The sequence below is a fragment of the Budorcas taxicolor genome, chromosome 8, assembly GCF_023091745.1.
Source record: "Budorcas taxicolor isolate Tak-1 chromosome 8, Takin1.1, whole genome shotgun sequence".
NCBI classification, from domain to species: Eukaryota; Metazoa; Chordata; class Mammalia; order Artiodactyla; family Bovidae; genus Budorcas; species Budorcas taxicolor.
Genome location: NC_068917.1, coordinates 60,434,749 through 60,448,747, shown reverse-complemented (window position 1 = coordinate 60,448,747; position 13,999 = coordinate 60,434,749). Strand labels below are relative to the sequence as shown.

Here is a 13,999-nt window from a genome sequence, read left to right as displayed (position 1 = left end):
TTGCCCCTGGGTTAGAGGGTGCCTGTTGGAGGTTTTCCACAGGACTGTGTTGTGGGCAGTAAGCCCACGGACTTGAAGTCTCAGAAAAATGAAATGTACTATTTCTTTACCTAGCTCAGTGCCACCTCTTCCTTATTTTGGTGGAAGCAAGAGTTGTGTGAAATGTGGGGTAGTTCCCCCCACACCTCCCAGTAAAGTTTTGCTGGGTGCCTTCCTCTGAGAGAGCCAGGATTATAAAGTATAATATGGCATGATGGGAAGCAGTGAGAGGTAGGTTAAAGGGCAAAAGAGCATTCAGAATTTGAAAAGCCCTGTGGATTATTCTTCTAGGGTCACTGAAAACCACCTATTTTCCATAATATGTTAGTAATTAGAAATGTGATTTCAAATAATTCATAAAATTCTTCATTTTTGTACAAAGCAAGCTTGAAGTACGAGAGTCTATCTTACCTCTCAGCAAACACTCTTGTTTCCCTAGGTAGAAGATGGCAGAAAGCTGGTTCCAATTCACTGGTTTGGTTTTTTTTTTTCCTCCCAAAAGAGGTGCATATCACAGGCCTTCAGTTTTTTTTGTTTTTTGCTTATACCCTTTACTTTCAAACAGTTGCATTCAGCTACTACTTACACGTCTGTTGCATACTGCATTATTTTGAGTAGTCCGTTCGACTACTTGGTCATCCTTGTATGGTTTTTATTGCAGCCTTGCTTCAGAAGACAGAAATCCTTACTCTATCACCTGCTTTTATTTTTTTTTATTTTTTTATTTTTATCACCTGCTTTTAGAAGGCAGATTTCCACTGCTCCTCTTTTCTTGCATTTTGATATCTATTTCATGATAATTTGACTCACGATGAACTGAAGCTTTGGTTTGTACTAGGACCTAGTAGAGACGTTAAGAATTTACAGTGATATCTTGGCCCAGGGAAGAGCAGGACTGGGAAGTGGGGCCGTATTGCAAATACTTTCTTGCCTGGTAGATCTCTTCTGACTGAAAGGTTTCAGTGAACTACTGAACCTGTGAACTACTGTGTTGTACTTTGTTAGGAGGCCTTAGATGCTTATTGGTATTTCTTACCTGCGGTTGCTGGCAAAATAGCTAGCTGTCGTATGTCCTTCCGTCTGGTGAGTGGATAAAGGGCAGGTGAGTACTATTGAGCTAAGAGACAGTCATTAATAGTAACTGATAAATCTTCAGGGAAATATTAGGCAACGAAGGCCAAGTTCAACTAACCTTTAGGGAAAGCCAGTTTCTGCAGTCAGAGCTGTGGGGGGGGTGTCCAAGACCCCACCCTGGATGTGAAATGTGGGAAAGGAGGGGTGGGATGGGCAGAGCTGAGAGCCATAGAGTTGGTCCTGAAGGCTGGTATGAGAGATGGTTAACTCAGACTCAGTTCCTAACAATTGTGTATGCAGTTAAACACCAAGTTTACACCTTCAGTGAACATGCTTCTTAGAGCCAAAATAGTATGTTGTTGACTTGCCAGCACCTTGGACTTCCCCATGTTCACGGCTCAGACCGCAACAGTGAACTAAGAGGCAAGGCTCGGAGACTCATGTGTAACGGTGGTTTTCTCCCATTGATTAAAAAGGGCACTGGTCTGTGGATCAGAGGCATCACTGCTTTCTAAAACAGTTAAGATATTTTTGGATTCTCTTTCAAGATTAAGGTATTTTCTTTTACGATATTATGGGAGGAAGATCCAATTAATTGGTAGCAGAGGGAAAAAAAGGACTTGCCCACTGTCCAGGATCTGGGCTGTGCAGTCTTAGTCCATGTATTAATCCATTAATTAGTTTGAGAAAACATACTGTTCTCATTGTTTAGTAAAGTCATACTGCCCGAGGCAGTGCTGTTCAAACCAGCTATGATGACAGACCAGTTTTTCCCTGAAATGACAAAGATTGAGACTTCTGTAAAAGATAGATAAAGATGAGTAAGGGGGATAAGATACAAAATACCAGTCCCAGTGTTTTATTACAAGAGACAGCAGTTGTGAGTTGACTTGAGTTGCTGTGTAAAAGTCTCTGGGAGAGTGGGCACCTCACCAGGGGCAGCAGTGAATGTTTGCCAGCCACACTGAGCAGTGCCATCTGAGGACCATGAGAAATGGTGACAAGCCACCATGACAAGTTCACCTTTGGTAGGGTGAACAAAGTGGTAAAAATTTTCCAGTGTCTTTCTCTGAGAAATTCCAATGGAAATAATAATTGGAAAGGGCAAATGGAAGCTCTTTGTACAAAGTTCGAAGGAGAGCTGTGTGTTAGGTACCCAGCAGGCTCCAGGAAAGACAGTGCTGGTCTTCCTATCTCTGGGGGGGCTACTGATGTTGGGCAGACATTAAAGAAACAGTAAATACTTGAGTTACATTTGTGACAAGTGCTGAGTGCCGTGAAGGCAGAACAATGGTGATAGACAGCTAAAGAGTGACACAGTTGGTAATGGCTTCCTTGGGGTAGGGTGGATACGCAGAAAGCTGAAGTTCATGCAAGAGGATAGGGCAGAGCTGGGCAGAGGGGCCTGGGAGGGTGGGCTGTTGCAGGTATAGGGGACAGCAGGCTCCCAGCACAGAGAAGGAGCTTGACAGTTCACGGGCAGATGGATAAGTGGCTGAGAAGTGTGGTACAGCCGGGAGAGTTCATTTAGGGCTGGAGGGGCCTTAGAAGTGCCTCTAGTGTGAATGCTCATCTGTGGTTTAAGTTTCCTATAATGGCCTCACCAAGTGTCTGAGCATCTCTGACCCAGCTTCTCTAGTGATGTCAGCTCATTTTCCCTGGCCTTTGAAAACTCTTTGAGCCCTTGAGTTGAACTCTGTCTCCCTGGAACTTTTACCTGTCAATCCTGTTCTTACCCACTCCCTGGACCACACAGTGCTCCACTAATCCAGCCTGCTCAAGACAGACAGCTCTCGAGATCTTTGGAGACCACCATCTCTCCACCAGGTGTTTCTTCCGGCTGAGTATGTCTGCTGCTTCAGCCCTGACTTACGGGATATGATTTCAGGTTCCTAGGCCATCTGTCAGTCACTCCACTTCCTTTGCTGTCTTCTACAGATGTCATCCAAATTTGCCGAATAGCCTAGAGGACCCTATTGGGAGCTCAAGCCTGATGATGGGGAGATGGTTTTAATCAAGTAATCACAAAAATAAAGGTGTAATTAAATTGAGGTAGCTGTGATCATACCATACCAGCCAGGTATGACTTAAGTCAAATCCCTTATGATTATACAGTGGAGGTTACGAATAGTTTCAAGGGATTAGATCTGGTAGATGGAGTGCCTAAAGAACTATGGACAGAGGTTCATGCCATTGTACAGAAATCAGTGACCAAAATCATCCTAAAGAAAAAGAAATGCAAGAAGGCAAAGTGGTTGTCTGAGGAGGCTTTACAAATAGCCAAGAAGAGATGTGAAAGGCAAGGGAGACAGGGAAAGATATACCAACTGAATGCAGAGTTCCACAGAATAGCAGGGAGAGATAAGAAAGGCTTCTTAAATGAACAGTGCAAAGAAATAGAGGAAAACAATAGAATGGGAAAGGCTAGATATCTCTTCAAGATAACTGGAAATATCAAGGGAACATTTTATGCAAAGATGGGCACAGTAAAGGACAGGAATGGCAAGAATCGAACAGAAGCAGAAGAGATTATGAAGAAGTAGGAAGAATACACAGAAAAAAACTACACAAAAAAGGTCTTAATGACCTGAATAATCACAATGGTGTGGTCACTCCCCTAGAGCCACATACCCTGGAGTGTGAAGTCAAGTGCGCCTTAGGAAACATTACTATGAACAAAGCTAGTGAAAGTGATGAAATTCCATCTGAGCTATTTAGAATCCTAAAAGATGATGCTGCGAAAGTGCTGCACTCAATATTTGTGCAGCAAATTTGGAAAACTCAACAGTGGCCACAGGACTGGAAAAGGTCAGTTTTCATTCCAGTCCCAAAGAAAGACAGTGCCAAAGAATATTCAAACTACCATACAATTATGCTCATTTCATGCTACCAAGGTTATACTCAAAATCCTTCAAGCTGGGCTTCAGCAGTACTTGAACCAAGCACTTCTAGTTCTAGTAGCTGAGTTTAAAAAGGGCAGAGGAACCATAGAGCAAATTGCCAACATTCATTGGGTCATCGAAAAAGCAAGGGAATTCCAGAAAAATATCTACTTCTGCTTCATTGACTACACTAAATCCTTTGTGTGGATCACAACAAACTGGAAAATTCTTAAAGGGACAGGAGTACCAGACTGTCTTACCTATCTCTTGAGAAACCTGTATGCATGTCAAGTAGCAACAGTTAGATCCTTACATGGAAGAACTGGCTGGTTCAAAATTGGGAAAGGAGTACAACAAGGCTGTATATTGTCACCCTGCTTATTTAACTTCTATGCAGAGTACATCATGCGAAATGTCGGGCAGGATGAATCACAAGCTGGGATCAAGATTGCTGGGAGAAATATCAACAACCTCAGATATGCAGATGATACCACTCTAATGGCAGAAAGTGAAGAGGAACTAAATTGCCTCTTGCTGAAGAGGCTTGAAACTCAACATTCAAAAAACTAAGATCATGGCATCCTGTCCCATTACTTCATGACAAACAGAAGGGGGAAAAAGTTGAAACAGTGACAGATTTTATTTTCTTGGGCTCCAAAATCACTGTGGATGGTGACTGCAGCCATGAAATTAAAAGATGCTTGCTTCTTGGAAGGAAAGCTATGATAAACCTAGAGTGCATTTGAAAAAGCAGGGACATTACTTTGCTAACAAACGTCCATATAGTCAAAGCTATAGTTTTTCCAGTAGTCATGTATGAATGTGAGAGTTGGAACATAAAGAAAGCTGAGTGCTAAAGAATTGATACTTTTGGATTGTGGTGCTGGAGAGGACTCTTGAGAGTCACTTGGACTGCAAGGAGATCAAACCAGTCAATCCTAAGGAAATCAACCCTGAATATTCATTGGAAGGACTGACGCTGAAGCTGAAGCTCCAATACTTTGGCCACCTGGTGCTACGGGCTGACTCATTGGAAAAGACTCTGATGCTAGGAAAGATGGAATGCAAAATGAAAAGGGGGTGGCAGAGGATAAGATTAGATAGTGTCACCAACTCAATGGACATGAATCTGAGCAAACTCAGGGAGATAGTGAAGGACTGAGGAGCCTGTTGTGCGATAGTCCATAGTACATGGGGTCTCAAAGAGTCAGACATAACTTAGCAACTGAACAACAATAATAAGAACTGTGACAGAGGAGTATTGTTTTCTGAAACTCTGAAAGGCTGATCTCATTTGGAGGGTTAAGGGAAAATTCTCGAAGAGTTTGAAGGCGAAGGGCATAAGCCTCTAGGTAGAGAAACCAGCATGTGCAAAGGCCCTGTGGCCTTTCATTGTTTCTTATCAAAGAGTATGACATTGCCACTATTCTGTACTTGTTTTGGTATTACCATGATCTAAGATCTCAGTAGGCTTTCCCAGCCAACCTGGACATTTTTCTCTCTCCCACTTCTAACTTCTCTTGACTTCTTTTTGTTGAAGGCATCATCCCAATTCTTACATCTGTACTCAGACTTTAGGTTTGATACTTTCCATTTTACCCAGTCTTCTTATTTCTTAAAATCCTCACCAAGATTGTAGGCGAGAGTTTTCCTTAATGAAATATTTATTTGATCTTGTCTATTTCTTGCTCAGAAATCTGCAAAAGGTTCATATAATCTCCTGATGTAATCCCTCTGATAGAGTCACCTCAGTTTGTTTTTCCAGCCTCATGTCCTATATGCATTGCATCTCATGCTCTGGCTGAACGGGATAACCTTGTATTCCGTGAATGGCTCGCCTCCTACCTGGAGCAACTTCCTTTCTAACTTGTCTCTACATGTTCCTGCAGAAATATTTTCTTTCCTTTAAAGACCTCTTCAGGCTGCTGGCACCTCCCAGAAGCCTTTGCTGATGCCTTTCCCACATATGATCTCTCTCCACCAGCCCCTTGTAAGTCTTGTGACACTTTCCACACTTTGGCCTTGAATTATAATCATGTGTACAAGTTCTATCTCTGTTTGCTTCTTCCCCACTAGAATTAAAGCTTCTGAAGTCCTCTTGTCCCCTTGAGCCTTGATAGCCAGTAAACAAATGCTTGCCGCTTTGACAAGGTGGGGGATGAGCCCAGGATTGTGTAAGGCCCTATGATTCATCCTTTTCCAAGGGAGAATGCAGTTTGCATTTTAGAGACATGCAATGCTGATTTATAAGCGGTTGCTCTCACTGTGTTTCCAAACCCTCAAGGCGAAATTTAATCGTTGCATTTTGTCGGCTTAATTTGAACTTCCTTTGAGTTTTAGGAAACTTATTCCCTGAACTCTGTGGAGCTCACTGATAAAAAAGAAGCCTGAAGTTTAGACAGATTGACATCTTTGTTATACTTTGTGCCTCCCTCCCCTCAAGATGTTTTTTTCCTGGCCCAAGGGCACCGCTTTCCTCCCCACAAATACTTGGGGCCGAGGCCCACTTGCCTCGTACAGTAACATCTAGAGGTCAGTTGTAACTCACACTAATAATAGTTTGACTCAAGATTCCAGCTAAGTTCCAAGTTCCCTCACCCTGTGTTTTAATGCTAGACGTGTAATTGAGAAATCTTCCACCCACTTGTTTAGTGTTTAAATAAACCTTTTAAACTACCTTTTTGGAGTTGGAGCCTAATGGGAAGAGAAAATCTAAACTGCATTTGGGGTAAAATTGCCTCTTAAGAAAATATGTTTTGCAGCATTGAAAAAGGCCATCCAGCTTCTAGCTGAGAAAACGTTTTTGTGTCCAGTCCCCTCTCCCTCCTCTCCATTCCTAATCTTGCTTCTGATCCCTATGCTGACCATGTCTAGATTCCACACTTGGTTTATTTAGTGGATTTGGAAACCAATTCAGCACCACCCCCCCTTTTACTTATTATGATATTTGGGGTTTGTTTTTTTTGGTCTGTTAAGTGCATAAAGGAACATGCTTATTTTGTGCTATATCGTCACCATGTGTGTTTAACTCCTGTTTTTCTACCTTTGAATGGTCTAGGACTGTGTCCCTAATTTCTTAGGTTTATGTTGAAGTGTGAGTCCTTTCCTTTCAATCTGAGTTATGTTTAGCTGCTGGACAATCATCCCTTCCTTTTCTCTCCCTTTTTACCTCTTCAGAAATGGCTTTCAGCTTACTAGACATAGCTTGTCTTATCTCTTAAGTGAATACTGCTATTTACCTGCAGTGGCTGGTTCCTTTGCTAGGACTTTTGAATGGAGCTTTGAAGTGGCTGTATTTTAAACTTATCTTTGTCTTAGTTTTCGTCCACGTGTCTCTTGGTTTGCATCTTGTCCTGCATAGGAGCCCTTTTGCTGCCCCAGCACATTTACAGTTTGGAAAAATTTAATTGATGGAGGAAGTAGGGCCTTAGAATCATAAATACAGACTTTGATCAGAGAACTTCTAGTGTATCAGCTAGACCGTCTCCTCTTCTTCACTTTGTCTAGTAATTTTTTTTATATCCATTTTAAGAAGTTCTGCATTCCCCTTTTTAAAATATGAGGATAGCTATGTATTCAGCTAAATAAGGGGAAAAAGTCTCCCATCTTAATAGTTTAACGTCCTCTCTTTGTATTTTGTTACTAAAGCCCTCCATTGATGTAGAAATGCTGTCTTCAAGCGGGGTGAGGACTGCGCCTTGATCTGCGTGTTTGCTGTTTGGGGAGATGCTCCAGAGGCCAAACTGAGAAAATCCTGTGAAAGAAGTAAAGGATTTAACAGATGTTATAAGTTAGGCTTCAGTTCAGTTTAGTTCAGTCACTTAGTCGTGTCCGACTCTTTGTGACCCCATGAATCACAGCACGCCAGGCCTCCCTGTCCATCACCAACTCCCAGAGTTCACTCAGACTCGCGTCCATCAAGTCAGTGATGCCATCCAGCCATCTCATCCTCTGTCATCCCCTTCTTCTCCTGCCCTCAATCCCTCCCAGCATCAAAGTCTTTTCCAATGAGTCAACTCTTCGCATGAGGTGGCCAAAGTACTGGAGTTTCAGCTTTAGCATCATTCCTTCCAAAGAAATCCCAGGGTTATCTCCTTCAGAATGGACTGGTTGGATCTCCTTGCAGTCCAAGTGACTCTACAGACCCTAAAAAAATTATTAAAGGTAGAGCTTTTTAGATTGGCAAAGAAAGATTTTTATCGTTAGTAGATGAATTATATACCTGAGGACTTTCCCCCCCGCTGAATCTTAGAATAATATGGCTCTGATTTTCTTGTGAGTCCACATCCCAACAGTCCCAGCTGCCACCTTCACTCTCTACTAGTTCTTAAGGCTGAGAGCATCATCCAAAATCATAACTTAACATTATTCTCATCTGTCTTAGAATGAGCTAGATGCCACAGCCCTCAGCCCTCAGGCCTCCTTCATGAAGCACATGGATTATGCCTGGTGTTCCCTTTTTGTGTAGGGAAGGTGTCTCCATCCTGGTGGGCCCCACAATCCCTCTTGAGGAGCGAGTGTCAAAGGTAGTAGTGACTTGGAAGCGAAGGTAGAGGTTAGAGCCCCACTTCTGTGATTGGCTGACTCCTTTGTATGAGCTGAGTTGGACCTGTTTATGCATGCTCTCTTGTCCTGCTTTCCCTCCTCGGTAAGTAATAAGGGATGGCGAGCTGCCTCCTGTGACATGGGAACCGAAAGTTGAATCTATATTCTGCTTCCTGCTTTCCTGCGAGTGCTTTCCCACATGACATCATTTCCCCCACACCTCGGCAGTCACATTTACAGGGAATGTTTGTCACAGCACGCTGTAAAAGTAGGGAAATGCAACCCAGATAACTTCTTTATGGTCTCCACATCTCACCAGTGACTAAACCGAAACTCTGGCCTGGGTCCCCTCACTTCCTAAGCTTCACTGTATGCTCTTCAGCACCCAGACTCAGGAACCAGCTTGTCGCACATGGCCCACGGCAACTTCTGCCGCAGCTGATGTCTGAGGGGGTCTCACATCCACCAGGCTGTGCTGATGGGGTGGCCTGTGGATTTCACAGTTACTGTTCTCATTGCTTCTTGTTCTGCTCTATCAGCTCTGTGTCTCTGGGACTGCCTCTCCCCTTAGAGAAACCACCTCCTAGGCACATTTGGTATAAGTTTTTTGGGAAGGTTGGCTGGCAGAGCCCAAGTAGACTGCCCACCTTTTTGTAGCTCACTTTCCTTACTGGAGCAGTCTTTCATGCCTCGATTCGTAAGTGATTAGGTAAGAATTAATGAGTTGAGACATTCGGTTTCTTCTGCTGAGCACCAGCTGTATGCTCGCTGGTGCAGTCATCCCACCTGTCCCCAGGGGACTCGGGAATGAGACAGATAGGACTGTGGGCAGTCGTCCTCAGCATGGTACTGATTTATGTTGAATCAGGGCACTGGGAAAGGACTCATGGCACCTGGGGAGTCGAGGCAAGCTGCGAGAGTGGGGAGGAGACGTGCACTGAAGGGGAGGCAGTGCTATTCTAGGCAGGAGGGAAGAGTTTGTGCACTACGTGGAAATGTGACAGTGTGCGATATTTTAGGGGAATGGCCTGATGTGCCACATGGCTAGGAATTTAAGCTACAAGATGGTCACATGAACTGAGGCTCATAGGCACTCAATTGTGAAGGCTTGGTGAGCCATAAAAAGTGAGTGAAGGTTTTGATCTGATCAGATTTTTTTTTTTGGATATCTATTAATACAGCAAGAAATTCTCACTCAGGAGGGCCAAGTCCACAGGTAGCAGGGTCTTGGCCACAGCCTTCATTGCTGGGGTCCCTGGTTCCTCATTACTGCGTGCTTGATCCTGCCTACTTCCAGCAAACCCACAGCTCTAACACTGACCACGGAACACAGTGTAGTTTTATGAACAGGGCCAGTCTGCTAGGGAAGGAACCTGCTTCCTGGAAACGCGGTGCCATTTCCTAGTTCGCAGCACCTGCAGGGACTCGGCATGCCTCCATCTCCGCTGTGTGCCCCAGGAGTAGAGAGTCCCTGGTTCCAAAAGAGTTCAGTTTCATTCAGGTTTTAAATCTGTGACGTCCAGTGGGCTTTATTCTGTTCAGTTCTGCCATCAGATTTTAGAATTAGATCCTGATCTGCAAGTGCTTGATTCAGACAGCCGGGTCTGGGGACTCAGCTCTCCGAGGCTCTGGGGTGTATGTAGGTAGATGGCCCCTAACCAGGCCCCATCACTCAAGGCTCCTCCTTTCTACCCCACATTTGGCCACAATGCTTTCTCTAAACATCCTCCACTTGTCTTTGTCTGTGCTGTCTCCCCACCTAGCCTTTTAGGATTTATGGGTATCCTGGTTTTCCTGGCCTCGCCATCACCACATGCTTTCCTGGCTCCCACCCCACGCCTTCCTCCCTTTCTGCATTCCTGGCTGTCACACTTGTCCTCTGGTCAAGATAAGAGCCCTGGATTCAACATCGCCTCACTTTCCTCTTTTTAAGTCACGGGTATTTAGTATCGATGCTGTCATTTCCCGAAGGCCCCTGCAGGTGTCAAGCACAGTGTTAAGTGTTTTGCACTTTTGCAGCTGCTGGCCCTTTTTTCCCTTACTACCACCCCTGCGGCTCTTATGTTTCATTATTATTTCTATCTTGTCTATCAGGAAACAGATACGTAATAGGCTGCAGGTAGTTAAGCCCCTTAGGAAGACCATAGTCAGTGAGGCTGTGAACTGGGGCCCCTGAAGCTCACGTCCCTTTAAATCCAGGGTCTGGGCTCTCAACCTGGCTGTGGACCCAGCCTACAGTGGTCAGGAGTCCTCCTCTTCCCTTTTTCTTTCTTTTTAAAGATTTATTTGTTTGTTGTTGGCTGTGCTAGATTATCATTGGTGTGTGTGGGCCTTCTTCAGTTGTGGCGAGTGGGGGCTACTGTCTAGTTTCCTTGTTCAGGCTTCTCATTGCAGTGGTTTTTCTTGTTGCTGAGCACAGCCTCGAGGTATCTGTGCTCAGGTAGTTCGGGCTCACGGGCTTGGTTGTGCTGCGGCATATAGGTTCTTCCTGTGTCCCCTGCATCAGCAGGTGGATTCTTTGCCACCGAGCCACCAGGAAAGCCCCTCCCCTTTTTCTTGAATAAACAAATCCAAGTTTTTTTTTTTAATTTTCTTTTTAATTGGAGGGTAATTACAATATTGTGTTGGTTTCTGCCATCAGTTCAGTTTAGTTCAGTTCAGTCGCTCAGTCGTGTCCAGCTCTTTGCGACCCCATGAATCGCAGCATGCCAGGCCTCCCTGTCCATCACCAACTCCCGGAGTTCACTCAGATTGACGTTTCTGCCATAGGTCCCCTCTATTTTGAGCCTCCCTCCCATGAATCCAAGCATTAAAAATATAGGCACATGTATAGGAAAGTACACAAATCATGTGTGTATAGCCCAGTGACTTTGCACAAAGAACACCCGAGAAACCTTATCTATGCCTCTTCCAGTCTCAAGGGGAGCCACCACCCCAACTTCTAATACCAGAGGTAAATCCTGCCTGTGTGTGAACTTCTGTAAATGCCGTCATGCCATATGCATTCTTTTGTGGCTGGTCTCTTTCTAAATTCAGGCATGAGAAGTATTTATAAATGTACACTATCCATTTATAAATACCCCCTCCTAGTTGATCTTACTTTTCCTAGTTTCTCAGTCAGTAAAGAGGCAAAGTTTACTTCTGGGACCTCGTCAACATTGTTAGGATGTGCCATTGAAGTGGGCTTTCTCAAAGACACTCATGTTCTTCCTGGAGGTGAATAACAGATTCCAAGCTATTTCATTTGCTTCCCTGGTTTTTCCTTTCCATCGTTCCCTCTGTGACCCGCACCTGCCCTGTGCCTCGTTGGGATCTGTTCATTTGATTAAGCTCTCCAGCACAGCGGGCAGCGCCAGCTTCCTCTGAGGCCCCCTGTGACTGATGTATTAACATCCGTATGGGTTTCCCCTGGGATGGACGAATGTTCACAGCTTCTGGCAGCAGTTCTCTGCACTGTGAATCAATTTTAAAACTGCCTAAGTATGATGATCACAGACCTCCTGTGTGGTTTAAAGAAGAGGACACCTGGGGGAGAGGTGGGTGTCTTCCAAAGACAAGCATACAGCTCTCCGTCTGTACTTCGTGCATCTGTTTTAATCTGGAACATTTAACTCTATAATAAGCAGAGTTCCAGAGGAAGCAGATAAAATTTCCTTCCCCTAAAAATCCAGAATTGCTAAAATGGCACCTGATAGAAACTGCCTACCTGGAAGTGCCCACCTTGATTTATGGCAAAAAGAAAAGCTAACCCTCACATCTGCTGTAATTCTTTAGAAATTACAGAAAGCTCTAAGAAGCAAGTGTTCTCCCCGTGTTGACCATCGTTCATTTGTTATCTTCAGACCTAGATTGTGGTGCCTGGTATCTGGGTCACATAAGTTGGAATGTGGATAGACTTCAACCCCAGTTCTTGTGGTCTTATCTTCAAGGGCAGTAATACAATGCTTTTTGATTCCAACTCCAAATACCATGTAATAAATGGCATGCTGCTGCTAAGTCACTTCAGTTGTGTCCGACTCTGTGCGACCCCACAGACAGCAGCCCACCAGGCTCCCCTGTCCCAGGGGAGAGGGGTTCTCCCGGCAAGAACACTGGAGTGGGTTGCCATTTCCTTCTCCAGTGCGTGAAAGTGAAAAGTGAAAGTGAAGTTGCTCAGTCCTGTGCGACTCTTAGCAACCCCATAGACTGCAACCTACCAGGCTCCTCCGTCAATGGGATTTTCCAGGCAAGAGTACTGGAGTGGGGTGCCATTGCCTTCTCCAGAATAAATGGCATAGGTTCAGTTAATTCTAATGTGCATGTATCGAAACATCATGTGGACTTGATAAGGACTAACAGCGCCAAAGGATACTATGGGCTAAAAAATAGAAGATTTAATAATAAAAAAGAAACAGACTAACTGATGTAGAGAACAAGCTAGTGGTTATCAGTGGGGAGAGGAAAGCGGGGAGGGACAAATGGGGTAGGGAATTAAGAGACACAAACTATTATGTGTAAATAAGCTACGAGGATATATTGTACAACACAGGGAATGTAGCCAATATTTTACAATAACTATAAATGGAGTATAACCTTTAAAAGTTGTGAATCAATATGTTATATGCCTGTAACTTACATAATGCTGTACATCAATTATATTTCAATTAAAAAATACAGATTTAGTGGTCTAGTGACAAGTGCCTTGATCTATAATTGTTTTATTTGCATATTTATTTCCTATGACATTCTGCATAGTTCCCATCATGTGTATTCTGTCTTTCAAATTAAGGGTAACGTTAAGGATTTGGGCCAAATAGCCATTTAATATTAGTTATTGGAACCAGTTTGCCAGGAGATAATGTATCTAAGATTCCTTTTGCCTTTTCGTACTCTAAGGTTGTTAGAGCCTAAGGAGAAATTCTTTTAAAAATCTTTTCATATATTTGATATTTTGTTTTTATGGAAGAAAAATAAGGACAGATATTTTATTTTCAAGCTAAGGAAGTTAATGTGGGTTTTATGTGCAAGCAGGTAGAAACCTGATATCTTGTATCAGTTTTCAGTTTTGTGCATGCTTAGTTATTTTTCAAACTTTGAGTTAGCATTAAAATGAAATTTTAAGTTCTATATTTAATACCCATAGTCTTTAGAATCTGTTAAGGGACTTCAAGGTGCCAATGATAAGTTCCAGAAGGAGCCCAGACTTACCCTAGAGGGTTATGGGAAGGAGAAAACCCTACATACTTCATTTGTTGTTTATGTGTGCAGACTTAGAGAGGTTTAATGTTGCACTTCTAGATTACCAAGTGATGCTTTGAATAAGAAGAAAGTGAAAGCAGTGGGCTTCAAAGTGCCTAGTTCAGATGTGGGTGGGAAATGTTATCACTCCTATTTCTTCCATCCCCTACAGGGTCTTTTCTTTGTAGAGATTTTATAGTGTCTGTAATATATTCGTGCTTGGAGTTTAAGTAATTAAATTG

At 43.5% G+C, this 13,999-nt stretch overlaps 1 protein-coding gene across 3 annotated transcripts in view; it reads left to right on the top strand.

The window, feature by feature from the left end:
• Positions 1 to 13,999, top strand: part of LOC128052524 (transducin-like enhancer protein 1) — a 92,579-nt gene that overhangs the window by 68,113 nt on the left and 10,467 nt on the right. The gene's annotated exons all lie outside the window — the stretch shown is intronic.